Here is a 15,705-nt window from a genome sequence, read left to right as displayed (position 1 = left end):
AGCATGCTTCCCAATTACCAATGGAAGATTAAAGTCATTTAAATGTAACACAATGCACACCTTGAGTTTTTTTAAGGGGGTTATTTATCAAGTCAAAACTGCATAAATAAAGTAATTTATACTAAATATCCTAAATGAACCACTAAAATTCAGTATGTGGGTTGAATGAAATGTGTTTTTTTACGCAATGGGAGGAAACAACCAATCATTTAGCCTATTTGAGCCAATCTACAGAATTGAGAAAACTCATGTGACACTGAAAAGCTAAAAGGACTCATTAAAAGACTATGGACCAATCAGCCAAAACTATAAAAGCTAACATAGTAATGATGTGTAAGTACCCCTCTAGCTCCCAAATCAGTTGAGAAATAGCCTCCTCCCTGGGATATCTCTCACATGGACATGAGCAGGACATTGCCTAGTGCATTATGCTGCCCTAACTAGCTTGTCTTCACATCTTGCCATCTTATGAAATGTACAATGATTTCGAGCAATGATTGGTACACAGTAGAGATGAGCAAATGTTTTCGAGTGGAACTGAATTTCACTCAAATTTTACATAAAATTTACACACTTTTTCCAAAATGCATAATTTTTTGTAATACACATCGACATGGATTCAGTGTACTTCAGTGTCCAAGTTGACAATAAGCAAAGGATTGATATTAGAACACTTAGCCAAGTGCAAGGAAACCAAGTCCCCAGGTCCAGATGATTTACACCCTAGAGTCTTGAAAAAGTAATAATTATTACTAATAATAATAATAGTAATAATAATATAATTACTATTATAATAGTACCGCCTGCCATAATTTTCAATAAGTAATGGGAAACAGGAGAGGTCCCTCTAAATTGGAAATGGACAAATGTGGTTCCTATCTACAAAAAGGAGAAAAAGGAGGATCCAGGGAATTACAGGCCAGTAAGCCTGACCTCCATAGCAGGAAAAATCTTTGAGCAAATCGTCAAAGAAGATTTACTTAGGTACCTGGATGGGAAGGCATCATGGTAATCAACCAAAGCCAGCATGGCTTTATAACCAAAAAATCTTGTTAGACCAACCTGATTTCCTTCTATTACAAAGTCACTGAATGGTTGGACCAGGGGAATACCTTGTATATAGTGTACCTTGACTTCAGTAAAGTATTCGATAAAATATCACATGACATCCTCATTAAAAAAATGATCAAGTACGGATTCCATAAAAAATCAGTTAGATGGATTCACAACTGGTTTAATGATCGTGCACAGAGAGTAATACTAAATGGATACACATCAAACTGGAGGAAAGTTAAAAACGGGTGTTGCAAGGCTCTATTCTGGGGCCAGTGCTGTTTAATATCTTTATAAATGAACTGAACAATGGAATTATTGGGGAACTCATAAAATTTGCAGATGAAACTAAGATTGGAGGAATAGCCAACACTAGAGAGGAAAGATCTAGACACACTCAAACAATTTGCCGAGTAGAACAGTATGGTGTTTAACAGGGACAAATGCAAAGTCCTACATCTGGGTAAAAGAAATGTAAAAAGCATATGTAGAATGGGAGGAAAAAAAATAAGCGATAGCACCAGGGAAAAGGACTTGGGCATGATAGTAAATCCCAGATTCAACACAAGCCAACAATGCGAAGCTGCAGCTAAAAAGGCCAACAAAATTCTGGGATGTATTAAGACAATCATTGAATCTAGATCAAGAGAGGTAATTATTCCCCTATAATCCAGAAGATGGAAAACACTCGGGCACTACCTTAGCATGGTAATTCCTGTGGGTTGAGAAACCCATGGCATTTAAACAGGGAAAGAGTGGTGCTTACTTTTAGAAGCCAAGTAGCATGATCCAACAAAAAATTAAAAAAGGCACTGACAATCCTTAAAAATAAGACTTTATTTACTCATGTTTTAAAAGTCCAGACAAGGCAGGATGAAAAGAGAAATGCAGGGCGTACGGACATGTTGGGAACATGTGAGATCTATTAATACAGGTGTGGGAACCACTAAATTAACAAAGCATATTACAGAAAAACCTGATTCAGATCCCTGACTTTTAAAATGTATAGGTCTGGAGAGGGTTAATTTACCTGAGCGATAAGGAGATCTCCATAGATTACTTCTGCGGTGTGAAGCCAGATGGATACTGCGTCTGGAGGCCCAGGGTCTACTGTGCTTCAATGAGAGAAAGGATTTGTTAGTTTTCTTGTAGTGAGTATCCGACATAGGTAATGAATAATCCTGGATTGAATAATATTGTTCTGCAGCACTTCACTTGTAATATCAAATGTACTTATATATGTGAGTTTTTTTAAATGTTTTGTATATGGTGTCTTGCGATGGCAACAATGTTGGCTTATCGTTAATTGCTTATTTAAAGCCCCACGTGTTGTCAGCATGGAAGTGTGGACCAGCAAAAGCATGCTAGACACGCAAAATGGCTGTAAGTCTGTTTGCTCTGCATCTCTCTTTTCCTTCTGCCTTACCTGGACTTTGAAAACATGAGCAAATAAAGTCTTGTTTTTTAAGGATTGTGAGTGCCTTTTTATTTTTTTCCTTCTGCCCTGGTCAGACCCTACATGGAATACTGTGTACACTTTTGGGTACCCCAATTCAAGAAAGACATCGACATATTGGAGCAAGTCCAGAGACAAGCAACCAAGATTGTAGAAGGTCTGAAAATGATGTAATATGAAGACCGGCTAAAAGAACTAGGAATGTTTAGTTTGCAAAAGAGAAGGCTGAGAGGAGACTTAATAGCAGTCTACAAATATCTGAAAGTCAGTCACAGTGCAGAGGGAACCACCCTATTCTCATTAGCAAAAGGAAGTACAAGAAGCAATGGGATGAAGCTAAAAGGATGGAGATTCAGATTAGACATTAGGAAAAACTTTCTGACAGAGATGGCAGTCATAGAGTGGAAAAGGCTACCACTGGAGCTAGTCCTGGAAATCTTCAAGTGGGAACTGGGTAAACATATAGCTGGGATGATTTATGAAAACCTGCACTCACAGGGGGTTGGACCCGATGGCTCTTGAGGTTCCTTCCATCACTACCATTCTTTGATTTTATGATACTATTTACATGATAATTGATATCGATTAAAAGGGAGACTGTCAACAGCTTTGACTCTACAGAACTGTGTCAGAGCTAAGTAGAACATCTGGAAGGTTGTTTAAAGGGTGGCAAGAATCAAACTTTGGGTGCGTTATTGTAGCCATGCAAATCTTACTCTGAAAGATATTATGTTGATATTGGAAAGACTAGAGGAGGTTAGAATGATAACCTTCATAATTTAAACCCCCACTATTGGGTTTGGTTTTTATCAATAATATAAGTAAGCTAAAGGTCAATAATTGGTAAAGAGAGGGGTGGTAAGTGTAGATTTAACAATGTTGGTGGGGTAGGAATGCTCCCTTTCTTTGGAATTGGCACTTTATTTATTATAATTACTACATCAATATATATATGCAGTAAGGCCCCTTTATTTTAAGCATTTTCTCTTATATATCCTTAAGTTCTAGTCAGTTAGTAGGCATTAACCCTCTGTTTGTGACCTTTTTGCTATGTGGAATTTTGTTTCATGGTGAATTCAGCCTGTGTATGTCTTATGCTTCGGGCGCATGCGCGGCGCTGCGCTATGGGAACCTTCGTGGTGCCGCTTGGAGAATATGGGTGGCTGCGTGGTTGGCGCAGGATTGCGCAAGCGCGGTGGCTTTTGATGAGGTATACGTTTGGGACGCATGCGCGGCGCTGCGCTATGGGAACCTTCGTTATGCCGCTTTGAGAATATGGGCGGCTGCGTGGTTGGTGCAGGTATGCGCATGCGCGGTGGCATTGATGAGATATACGGGAAGTGACATCAGGTTTGTGTATGAAGCAGGGTGAATGACGTGACTGCGCGTGTGCGCGGTCGCAATGAATGATGGGAGGCGGCTGGGACCGGAAATGTAATGGCTCCCGCACTCATTTAAAAGGTTGCCGCATGGTTGCTGGTTGGCGTGCTGGTGTCCTCATTTGAGGATTTTTTGGGACGGAGGCTATCATGGCGTTTTGCCAGTTTCTACTGTCTCATCTTACTTGGACCCCTAAACGATTGCTGTAGTGGTCCGGTTTGGCATACCATACTTTATCTGAGGTGATTTTGGGGTAAGTGACATTGTCTATATCTATTGTATCTTTTTAAAATCAGCTGACTGACTTGGTCTATATGATTGTTTTTGGGGTTACTGATTTAGATATATGCATACATATTAGTGCTCTCCTTTTCATTTGTAAGGAGTAGACCTGTTTTGATGTAGTGAATATGTATACGGAATGGGGCAATTGGTATCTAATGGGATCATTTATAGCCTCATTTTGAGTGAGATCTTGACGGTGTAGTCTTCTTATGTGTATGTTGGAAAGCGTTTCTTATCTATACTGAGAGATTGTATATATTTCTCTCTTCCTCTTTTAGATCCATATTGAATATTGATATTAAACTCATGGATCAATAAAACCTCATGATGAACCCTTTGGCTCTATCATACAAGGGGGGAAACGCGTCGAGGTGTAAGGTGTAAATTGTATCCCAAGATTGTGAAGCTATCAAGCACAGAGTGTCTAACCATTACCAAAAGTAACTTGTGACATTTCACATGTCTGAAATCAACTACCTCTATGAAGAAGGATATTATTTTATATGACAATCTCAAGTGGATATGTGATAAATATTTCATCTATCAAGAATCCTATTAAGGAACAAATTATGGTTACTGGACTTTTTTATTTCTGTATTATCTTTGGCATATATGTGTTTGTTGCTTTGCTGAAAAAATCTTTTTTCTAACAGTTCGGATGATGGCCTTGGGCTGATATTAAGTCTCTGTTCTGTAGGGAATGACCTTTGGCATTCTATAGGGTGCATGGTATCCAAAATAACAGTTTGGTAGATGAGTTTGCACCATATATTGGGTGTTGGTTCTGTTAGGAATAACCTAGGGTATTCCAGGATGTGCTTTTTTTCAAAAAAGTTATCCCTGTTTTTTCCTCTGTACAATTGACCAGTTGAGGATGTGATTTGGATGTCGAGTAGTTGTCAAAAAAACATCAAAAAGAGTGACCAGGGATGACATTATCATAAGTGTGTTTTTATGGTCTCAAAAACTGGATAGGGGTTGGAACTGGATATAGTGACGAAATATCTTTTTGTCTCTGTATTCAGCTCCTAAACCACTGTGTGATGGTGAGTTTAACCCCTGCAGCCCCCAGCCTGTTTTCACCTTAAAGACCCGGCCATTTTTTGCAATTTTGACCAGTGTCACTTTGACAGGTTATAACTCTGGAACACTTCAACGGATCCTGGTGATTCTGAGATTGTTTTTTCATGACATATTGTACTTCATGTCAGTGGTAAATTTAGGCCGATATGTTTTGCGTTTATTTGTGAAAATTTCGGAAATTTGGCGAAAAGTTTGAAAATTTTGCAATTTTCAAAATTTGAAATTTTATGCCCATAAATCTGAGAGATACGTCACACAAAATAGTTACTAAATAACATTCCCCACATGTCTACTTTACACCAGCGCAATTTTTGAAAAAAAAAATTTCCGTTAGGAAGTTAGAAGGGTTCAAAGTTCATCACCAATTTCTCATTTTTCCAACAAAATTTACAAAAAAAAATTTTTTAGGTACCACATCACATTTGGAGTGATTTGAGAAACCTAGGCGACAGAAAGTACCCAAAAGTGACCCAATTCTAAAATCTGCACCCCTCACTCTGCTCAAAACCACATCCAAGAAGTTTATTAACCCTTTAGGAGCTTCACAGCAACCAAAGCAATGTAGACGAAAAAATGAAAATTTTACTTTAACACAAAAATGTTACTTTAGCCATAAAAATTAGTATTTTCACAAGGGTATCAGGAAAAATGCATCATAAAATGTATCGTGCATTTTCTCCTGAGTACGCAGATACCCCATATGTGGTGGTAATCAAATGTTTGGGCACACAGCAGGACTCGGAAGGCAAGGAGCGCCATTTGAATTTTTGAGTGCAAAATTAGCTGCACTCATTAGCGGACACCATGTCGGGTTTGAAGACTCCCTGAGGTGCCTAAACAATGGAGCTCCCCCACAAATGACCCCATTTTGGAAACTAGAGCCCTCAAATATTTTTTCTAGATGTTTGATGTGCACTTTGAACCCCTAGGGGCTTCACAGACGTTTATAATGTTGAGCCGTGAAAAGAAAAAAAATTTTTTTTTACCACAAAACTGTTGCTTCAACCAGGTAGCTTTTTTTATCACAAGGGTATCAGGAAAAAATGCACCATAAAATGTGTTGTGCATTTTCTCCTGAGTACGCAGATACCCCATATGTGGTGGTAATCAAATGTTTGGGCACACAGCAGGACTCGGAAGGCAAGGAGCGCCATTTGAATTTTTGAGTGCAAAATTAGCTGCACTCATTAGCGGACGCCATGTCAGGTTTGAAGACTCCCCGAGGTGCCTAAACAATGGAGCTCCCCCATAAGTGACCCCAGTTTGGAAACTAGAGCCCTCAAATATTTTTTCTAGATGTTTGATGTGCACTTTGAACCCCTGGGGGCTTCACAGAAGTTTATAACGTTGAGCCGTGAAAAGAAAAAAAATTTTTTTTACCACAAAACTGTTGCTTCAACCAGGTAGCTTTTTTTATCACAAGGGTATCAGGAAAAAATGTACCATAAAATGTATTGTGCATTTTCTCCTGAGTACACAGATACCCCATATGTGGTGGAAATCAAATGTTTGGGCGCACAGCAGGACTCGGAAGGCAAGGAGCGCCATTTCACAGCAAAATTGGTTGGAATTATTAGCGGACGCCATGTTGCGTTTGGAGACCCCCCTGAAGTGCCTAAACAATGGAGCTCCCCCACAATTGACCCCATTTTGGAAACTAGACCCCTCATGGAATTTATCTAGCTGTTTAGTGAGCACTTTGAACCCCTGGAGGCTTCACAAACGTTTGTAATGTTCAGCCGTGAAAATATTTTATTCTTTTTTTTACCACAAAATTGTTTTTTCAAACAGGTAGCTTTTTTTTCCACAGGGGTATCAGGAAAAAATGCACCATAAAATGTATTGTGCAATTTCTCCTGAGTACGACGATACCTCATATGTGGTGGAAATCAATTGTTTGGGCGTACGGCGGGGCTCAGAAGAGAAGGAGCGCCATTTCACAGTAAAATTGATTGGAATTATTAGCAGACGCCATGTTTCATTTGGAGACCCCCTGAGGTGCCTAAACAATGGAGCTCCCCCACATGTGATCCCATTTTGGAAACTAGACCCCCCCATACAAAAAAATTTAGTTTAGCAAAATAAAAATTACAGACATCAGTAAAAAAAAAAAAAAAAATGAGCGCCTGCCACTAAGACCAGTGCCAAACGTGAGAGCAATGCACGAGTCTCGCATCGCATCATCCACTACAGTCTGGAAGCGAGCAACTGCGCTGGATAATGCGATGCGAGAGGGCGGGGCGGCAGATGAGAAAGGGCGCAGCGGATGGAAGATGGGAAAGGGCGCAGAGGGTGGAGGAGCGGCAGAGGATGGGAAAGGGCGCAGCGGATGGGTGATGGGAAATGGCGCAGCGGATGGATGGGAAATGGCGCAGCGGATGGAGTAGCGGCAGAGGATGGGGTGGAGGGGAGGTGAGATGGGGATACCTACCTTATAGGATGGATCTAGGCAGCAGGATCACAGCAGACAGAAGAGGCAGCAGATGAAGGAGGCAACAGATCGAGGAGGGTGAGAGAGGGCAGTAGATGGAAAATGGGAGAGAGCAGGCAGCAGATCGGGGAGGGGGGCAGAGTCTGATGGGAGAGAGAGATGGCACATGGAGGAGGGGGGGCCCCGGGGGGAGGGTGGCTTGCAGCACATGTAGGGGGAGGGTGGCTTGCAGCACATGTGGGGGGGAGGGTGGCTTGCAGCACATGTGGGGGGAGGGTGGCTTGCAGCACATGTGCTCCAAGCCAGCCACCCTCCCCCCACATGTGCTGCAAGCCAGCCACCCTCCCCCCACATGTGATGCAAGCCACCCTCTCCCCACGTGGGGGGAGGGTGGCTTGCAGCACATGGAGGGATAGGAGGTGTGGCGATGGAGAAGGGGCAGCCGATGAAGGAGGAGGCGGCGGCGGCCGCCGCCGATCATGAACAGTGGGGGCCGATTCGGGGGCAGCAGCGGCTGAAAAAGGTGGGTGCGACGGCGGCGTGGACAGTGGCGAGCATGGCGGCGGGGACAGTGGTGGATCGGGAGCGGCAGCGGGGACAGCGGTGGAGCGGGAGCATGGCGCCGGGGACAGCGGTGGATCGGGAGCGGCGGCGGGGACAGCGGTGGAGCGGGAGCATGGCGCCGGGGACAGCAGTGGATTGGGAGCAGCGGCGGGGACAGCGGTGGAGCGGGAGCGTGGCGCCGGGGACAATGGTGGATCGGGAGCGTGGCGCCGGGTACAGCGGTGGATCGGGAGCATGGCGCCGGGGACAGCGGTGGATCGGGAGCGTGGCGCCGGGGACAGCGGTGGATCGGGAGCGTGGCGCCGGGGACAGCGGTGCATCGGGAGCAGTGGCGGGGACAGCGGTGGAGCGGGAGCATGGCGCCGGGGACAGCGGTGGATCAGGAGCGTGGCGCCGGGGACAGCGGTGGATCGGGAGCAGCGGCGGGGCGATCGGAGACAGCGGCGGGGACAGCGGTGGATCGGGAGCAGCGGCGGGGCGATCGGAGACAGCGGCGGGGACAGCGGTGGATTGGGAGCAGCGGCGGGGCGATCGGGGACAGGGGCGGGCGGCGGGGACAGCAACTTACCGCTCTCCTCGGCTTCCAGGGACGGTCACAGGCCGCAGATCCACATTGATTGGAGAGAGCGGTCACAAGACCAGTCTCTCCAATCAGAGCTGGGGGCGGGTGAAGCATCAATCACCCAGCTCCAGCCAATGGCCAGTGCTACAGCAGCACTGATCAGGGCTGGATTTCAATGTTCCAGCCATTTTCAATGGCTGGAACATTACAATAGCTGTAATTGGCTGAGCGGCATTCGTCAGCCAATCACAGCCTCTGTAGGTTCGGGGAGGAGGCACCACCCCTCCTGAGGTCAGGCAGAGGTCCCCTCCTTCCCGAATCTACCGTTTAATTAAACAAATTTCACTCCCCGGGGCTCCGGGACCGCGATTTCGCCATGACGTACTGAGTACGTCATGGGTCGTTTAGCACCATGTCACCATGACGTACTCAGTACGTCAAAGGTCGTTAAGGGGTTAATAGATATTTATTAAAATATATATAATGTGAATAATGGTATGAAGTATATAAATCTTTGAAAAATTGCAATTTTTCCCTCCGAGGAATTTTTTTGATGAGGGGAAATAGGTATCGAATCGTGAAAGAAGGATGAATTGTATATTGCAATGTATCTACCCCCTTATTGGTTGAACCCAATAGAGACATTGTATGTTTTTATGTCTATGAGTCTGTTTAGCTTTTGGTATAATAAAGGAATTTTTTTAAAAGTTGGGGTTTATAATATATTTTTGAGATAATATGAAGACCGGCTAAAAGAACTAGGAATGTTTAGTTTGCAAAAGAGAAGGCCGAGAGGAGACTTAATAGCAGTCTACAAATATCTGAAAGTCAGTCACAGTGCAGAGGGAACCACCCTATTCTCATTAGCAAAAGGAAGTACAAGAAGCAATGGGATGAAGCTAAAAGGATGGAGATTCAGATTAGACATTAGGAAAAACTTTCTGACAGAGATGGCAGTCATAGAGTGGAAAAGGCTACCACTGGAGCTAGTCCTGAAAATCTTCAAGTGGGAACTGGGTAAACATATAGCTGGGATGATTTATAAAAACCTGCATTCACAGGGGGTTGGACCCGATGGCTCTTGAGGTTCCTTCCATCACTACCATTCTTTGATTTTATGATACTATTTACATGATAATTGATATCGATTAAAAGGGAGACTGTCAACAGCTTTGACTCTACAGAACTGTGTCAGAGCTAAGTAGAACATCTGGAAGGTTGTTTAAAGGGTGGCAAGAATCAAACTTTGGGTGCGTTATTGTAGCCATGCAAATCTTACTCTGAAAGATATTATGTTTAGAAAGGCTGTATTTTGAGTTTTGATAGCTCATCTGCCAATAGTCCTCTGTGGTTTCTCACCACCCGACTCCCATTGTCTTACAGTTGTCTCTCTAAGAATATGCACATACAGTAGGTGCCTGGCTAAAGATTATGCAGCCTGAGACACATATATCTTGATTGGCTTTTCAAAGTATGTTTTCTCAAAAATAGAGTAGCATTTCTGAGTAAAATATACACAGCTGCAATAGCACAGCTGCCTGATGTTCAGATGAAGGTATCCCCTTTATAACTACTGTATAGTAGTATATGTTCTTCCATTGTGAAAGAGAATGTTTAATCCCCCTCATGCCATGATTGCAAATGCAAAGGGAACAGTCCCTTCATGTGTACTTGCCTTTGGCGGGAGCTTGGCTTATGTGACAGCTAAGCCCGAGATCTCACAGCCAAGAGCAGTCCCCTTGCTGCCTTTGGCTGTTTAACCCCCTAAATTCAGTAATAAATAGCATTAGCAACATTTAGGGGCTGGGAAAGGGAGAGCTTTCCCTCTCCCAAGTGATTGGTACCCCTGCGATATGATCATTGCCATGACAACCCAACGTAGTCATGAATTCCAAATGGTGCGCCTGCCCTTCTGAGCTTTGCACTGTGCTTCAAACAGTAGTTTTCAACCATGTATGTGATACTGGCAAACTCAGAAAACATTGTGCAACAAATTCCATTTTCTCCTATCATCCTTTTTTGAAAATTAAAACTTTGGGGCCAAAGCAACAGTTCTGTGTAAAAAATGGTAATTTTTTATTTACTCAGCCCAATGTAATAAGATTCATTGAAACGCCTAAGGGTTAAAATTGCTCACTACACCCAAAGATGAATTCCTTGAGTAATGTAGTTTCCAGAATGACTTCACTTGTTAGGGGTTTATGCTGTTTTGGTATATCAGAGACTCCTCAAATGCAACCTGGCATTTGCAATTTATTCAAGCCAAACTGGGGCTCCAAATTTCAAATAGCACAATCAGTAGTTTTCCACCACATGTGGGGTACTTGTGTACTCAGGAGTAAATAAAAAAATGTATGGTGCATTTTCTCCTGTTACCCTTGTGAAAATACAAAATTGGGGGCTAAAACAACATTTTTATAGGAAAAATGTGATGTTTTTAATTTCATGGCTCAACATAAAACTCTGTGAAGCACATGGGGTTTCAAGGTGCTCACCACAAATCTAGATATTTCCTTGAAGGGGGTATAGTTTCCAAAATGAGGTGACTTGTGGGGGGAGCACCACTGTCTAGCCATATCAGAGGCTCTGCAAATGTGACATGGCATCAATTATCGATTCCAGCTGATTTTGCATTTTAAAAGTCATATGGCGTTCTTTGATTTCCGAGCCCTGGCGTGTTACCACATGTAGGGTATTGGCATACTCAGGTGAAATTGGATATCAATTCTACATTGCATTTTCCTCTGTTACTCTTGTGAAAATGCAAAATTTTGGCTAAAACAATATTTTTGTGGAAAAAAATGATTTTCAATTTTCACAACTCAACGTTATAAAATTCACCACACATCTATATAAATGGGTTCACTTGTAGGGGTTTCCACTGTTTAGGCACATCAGGTTTCTCCAAATGAGACATTGGAAATTTTGTTGGAAAAATGAGAAATTGCTGATAAAACCCTTCTAACTTCTTAGCAAAAAAAAAAATAAAAAAATTGAGCTGATTTAAAGTAGACATGTGCTAAATGTTTTTTATAAACTTCTTTGTGTGACATTTTTGTTAAATGTCTGATATTTTCATAAATAAACAAAAAAATATCATCCTAAATTTACTACTGTCATGATGTAAAATATGTTATGAAAAAAAAGAATCTCAGAATCATTGGGATCCATTGAAGCATTTCAGAGTTATTACCTCATAAAATGACACTGGTCATAATTGAAAAATATGGCCTAGTTAGGAAGGTGAAAACAGGCTGGATAGCAAAAGGGTTAAAGAAGCCCATGCCCTTACTTCTAAATCTGTGTGTGCTATAGTGTCAGTGTGTAAATGTACTCACCTTCTTCTCTGTTATCCAGTGTTGTGTTGGTCCTCTTCTAAATGACATTATCCCTCTTCATAGTGTGAGCCAGACAGTCTGATTTGCCATTATACAACTCAGGAGAGGAGAAGAACGGTGCTGGATATAAGAGATGATGGCAGTAAATTAATATATTAACACACTGACACTACACTACATTCACATATACACAGGTTTAGGATAGATAAAAAGTTAAAGGGGTTGTCCACTACTGGGACAACCCCTTATGATTCCACTTGTTTCCCCCAGTTAAAATAAAAGACCCTGTACTCACTTCCTATTCTGGTGCCATTCCAGGACTGTTGTTAATTGCAGTTCGAGGTTAACGTGACATTGTGACATCACACGAGCCCCACGTTTACTCACTGCTGTCTTCTCTCACCATGACTTCGGACCAAATGGGCAATCAAGAGTAAGTGACTGACAGCTGCAGAGTCAATTCCTGTTGATTAACTTATTTGCTCTGAAGGCAGGGAGAGAGAAGCCGGGGGTATTTGGACGCAGGGCTCACGTAATGTCACAATGTTACTTGAGCCCTGAACCGCGATTACCATAAGTATTGGAATGGCACCAGAGGTAGATGAGTACACGGTCTTTTATTTTAACTGAGGGAAAAAGTGGAATCAGAAGGGGTTGTCCTAGTAGTAGACAATCACTTTAATAAAAGGGCTTCCTTAAGTGGCAGCCCTAAGTTTATTGAGAAGACCACTACGTTTGTCACCCAGAATCTAGATATATTAGATCACGAATTGAACATCTTCTTAATGATCACGCCAATCTCTTCTCAAGAAACAGTCCAAAAGACGTTGGTGTGACTCTTACTTCCTCTAACCTCTAAAACGAGTGGTGGGTAGACTTGATTAGGTGACAAGAATATTAAATTGTTTAGGTAGTAATTATTTATCAATGTCATTTTTTTTTACAATCTTATACCTTAAGGGTACTTTACACGCTGCGACATCGCTACCGATATATCGTCGGGGTCACGTTGTTAGTGACGCGCATCCGGTAGCGATATCGCAGCGTGTGACACAAATGAGCGACGATCAATGAGAACAAAAACGTAAAAAATCGTTGCTCGTTGACACGTCGTTCATTTCCTTAATATCGCTGCAGCCACCGGTACAATGTTGTTCGTCGTTCCTGTGGCAGCACACATCGCTATGTGTGACACCGAAGGAATGACAAACATCTCCTTACCTACGTCCACTTGCAATACGGAAGGAAGGAGGTGGGCGGGATGTTGCGTCCCGCTCATCTCCGCCTCTCCGCTTCTATTGGCCGGCTGCTTAGTGACATCGCGGTGACGCCAAACGCACTTCCCCCTTGAGGGAGGTATTGTTCGGCAGTCACAGCGACGTCGCTGAACAGGTATGTGCATGTGACGCTGCCGTAGCGATAATGTTCGCTACAGCAGCGATCACCACATATCGTTACAACGACGGGGCGGGTACTATCGCACGCGACATCGCTAGCAATTGCTAGCGATGTCGTAGCATGTAAAGCGGCCTTTAGACTCTTTAATTATCTGGATATCTTAACATGTTTAGTAGGTAGGCTCAAACTAATAGGAACTTTGTGAGGTCAAAATATAAGTCAAGTTTTTGTCTTACATGGTACAGAAATACAGAGAAAGAATCCAAATTCATTTTAGTATTAAACATTTCATCTGAACTTTATTAAATCATGGTCACAACCAATGAACATTTGTGGAGCAGAAGAATATTGCATAGTCAGTGATTTTGAGTTCTGCTATAATCTTTCAATGAGCACAGGAGCTGGTGATGGATAGGAAGAACATAGATCGATATGTTCAATAATAGAAAACAAATGTACTTGCACCCTGCATGATACAGTATGTAAGTTTAACAAGTGCTCTCTGCCACCTGGCAAGGACAGGCTAATGCTGGAGATGCAGTTATTCTGCCTCACATAGCTTTCAGTGTTACTCATTACTACAGCACCGGCTTCAGTGGACAGCTCCGTCAGTAAGGGAATTACTACACCCTGTTACCCCTCCAATCCACTACACATCAGGCCTGGTGCACTCATGCGTGTAGGAACTGCTAGAGCTCTGCATTTTCCCAGCTGAATGTCTCACACCAACACAATACAAGTGACAGCCTGTTCCTATAATTGCAAAATGAATTTGTTGTGCCCCTGAAGGCTCAATAAAAAAGGAAGTCACCGGCTTTTTATTTAAAGTGTGCTATGGTTTAGTAAGCTGCAAGGAGATTTTCTGACACGCACCTGTAGCAATAACTATTCACAGAGAGGTGAATTTCCATCATTCCATGTGCGTTATTCCAGTATTATACTCCTATTTCAGATCCAATTCACCTGGTTAATAAAGTAGAGAGTCACAAGACGGGCGGATAGAATGCAGTTTGGAGAAACAATGGACAAATTAGTTGTACGATTTGATGAGCTCTACATAATGTGCAATCAGAGGAGGAATCAAAATGGGGTTTCACTTGATGCTCTAAATACTATGTGTGCCTTAGTAACTCACTTCAGATTCCTAGCTACTTTTAGTGCTATGTCTTTACACACAAAAGAGTTGTCAATTTTAACAAAAAAAAGTTATATTATTAAAAAAAGAGAAAAAAACACTAGACACCACTTAAAATTCCCCAGTGATCTTGAAGAAATGCTCCAGTGGTCCTTACTAGAGATGAGCAAACCCGAGGTTCGGTGTTTAGCCCAAACACAGACTTTACAAAAAAAAAAGAGTTCGGGTTTGGAGATAGAGTGCTTTATGTATGGAAACCACTCATGTGAGCATCACTGTGCTCAGGTGCTCTCGGTGCTCAGCCCACTAGGAGCTGCCTGCAGTCTTTGAACGGCTCTCACTGAGGGTAACAAAAGTGTGACCGGATGTACTGTGCACCAAATAAATGGAAAAACCCAAACGCCAGAAGTGATCTGTTTATGGCTGGCTGCATGTGGGTGGAGACCCAAACTGCTCAATTAGTGACTTCCACGTAAAGTCCGGGTTCCATATCAAACTTTATCTACAGTCCAGCTGACCTGCAGAACCGAACTTCCATGGGTCTGCTCACCTCTAATCCTTACAATTACACGACAGCAGTCAGGTTACATATATCTATCATGATGGGTCAGTGCTCAGCGATGATACCAGTACTATGGCACATGGGAGCTGGGGCCACTGATTGACCACATCAGTCATGTGCTGGTTAGCTTGTGAAAAAAGGCCAAAAGGGTGATGTAATCTAACATTTATTAGTATTTTTACACACTTATAAAGCACTGCAAGATACAAACTCCTCACAGATGTTGTCCTTAGGGAGAAATTAACCCAGAGCCCCTGCACTGGAAACATCAGTGCTAACCACTGAGCCCCATGCTGACTCAGCGGTAAGCGCACAACTTCAGTGGCTCAGTGTGGCTGAATAAAGAAACTGGGATATTCTACAATTAGGAGAAGTGTCCATTCTATTATTAAACCAAGTTTACATTCTATGGGTAAAATCTACAGGTATGATCATAAAATTCTAGAATATTATTTTAA

At 42.6% G+C, this 15,705-nt stretch overlaps 1 long non-coding RNA gene across 3 annotated transcripts in view; it reads right to left on the bottom strand.

The window, feature by feature from the left end:
- The window catches only part of LOC142303599 (uncharacterized), a 132,401-nt gene that overhangs the window by 73,350 nt on the left and 43,346 nt on the right, over positions 1 to 15,705 (bottom strand). The window contains exons 2-4 of one of the 3 annotated variants that reach the window (XR_012753042.1): positions 14,424 to 14,513; positions 12,153 to 12,272; positions 2,084 to 2,163 (exon numbers count right to left, since the gene is read on the bottom strand). This is a non-coding gene — a long non-coding RNA (uncharacterized LOC142303599). Of the gene's footprint in view, positions 1 to 2,083; positions 2,169 to 12,152; positions 12,273 to 14,423; positions 14,514 to 15,705 lie in introns of all 3 variants that reach the window. The other 2 variants (XR_012753043.1, XR_012753041.1) reach the window with 2 other exon arrangements.

Source organism: Anomaloglossus baeobatrachus, chromosome 4 (assembly GCF_048569485.1).
Source record: "Anomaloglossus baeobatrachus isolate aAnoBae1 chromosome 4, aAnoBae1.hap1, whole genome shotgun sequence".
Classification (NCBI taxonomy): domain Eukaryota; kingdom Metazoa; phylum Chordata; class Amphibia; order Anura; family Aromobatidae; genus Anomaloglossus; species Anomaloglossus baeobatrachus.
Note: the sequence above shows the minus strand (reverse complement) of the source record. Positions and strands in the feature narration are given on the sequence as shown.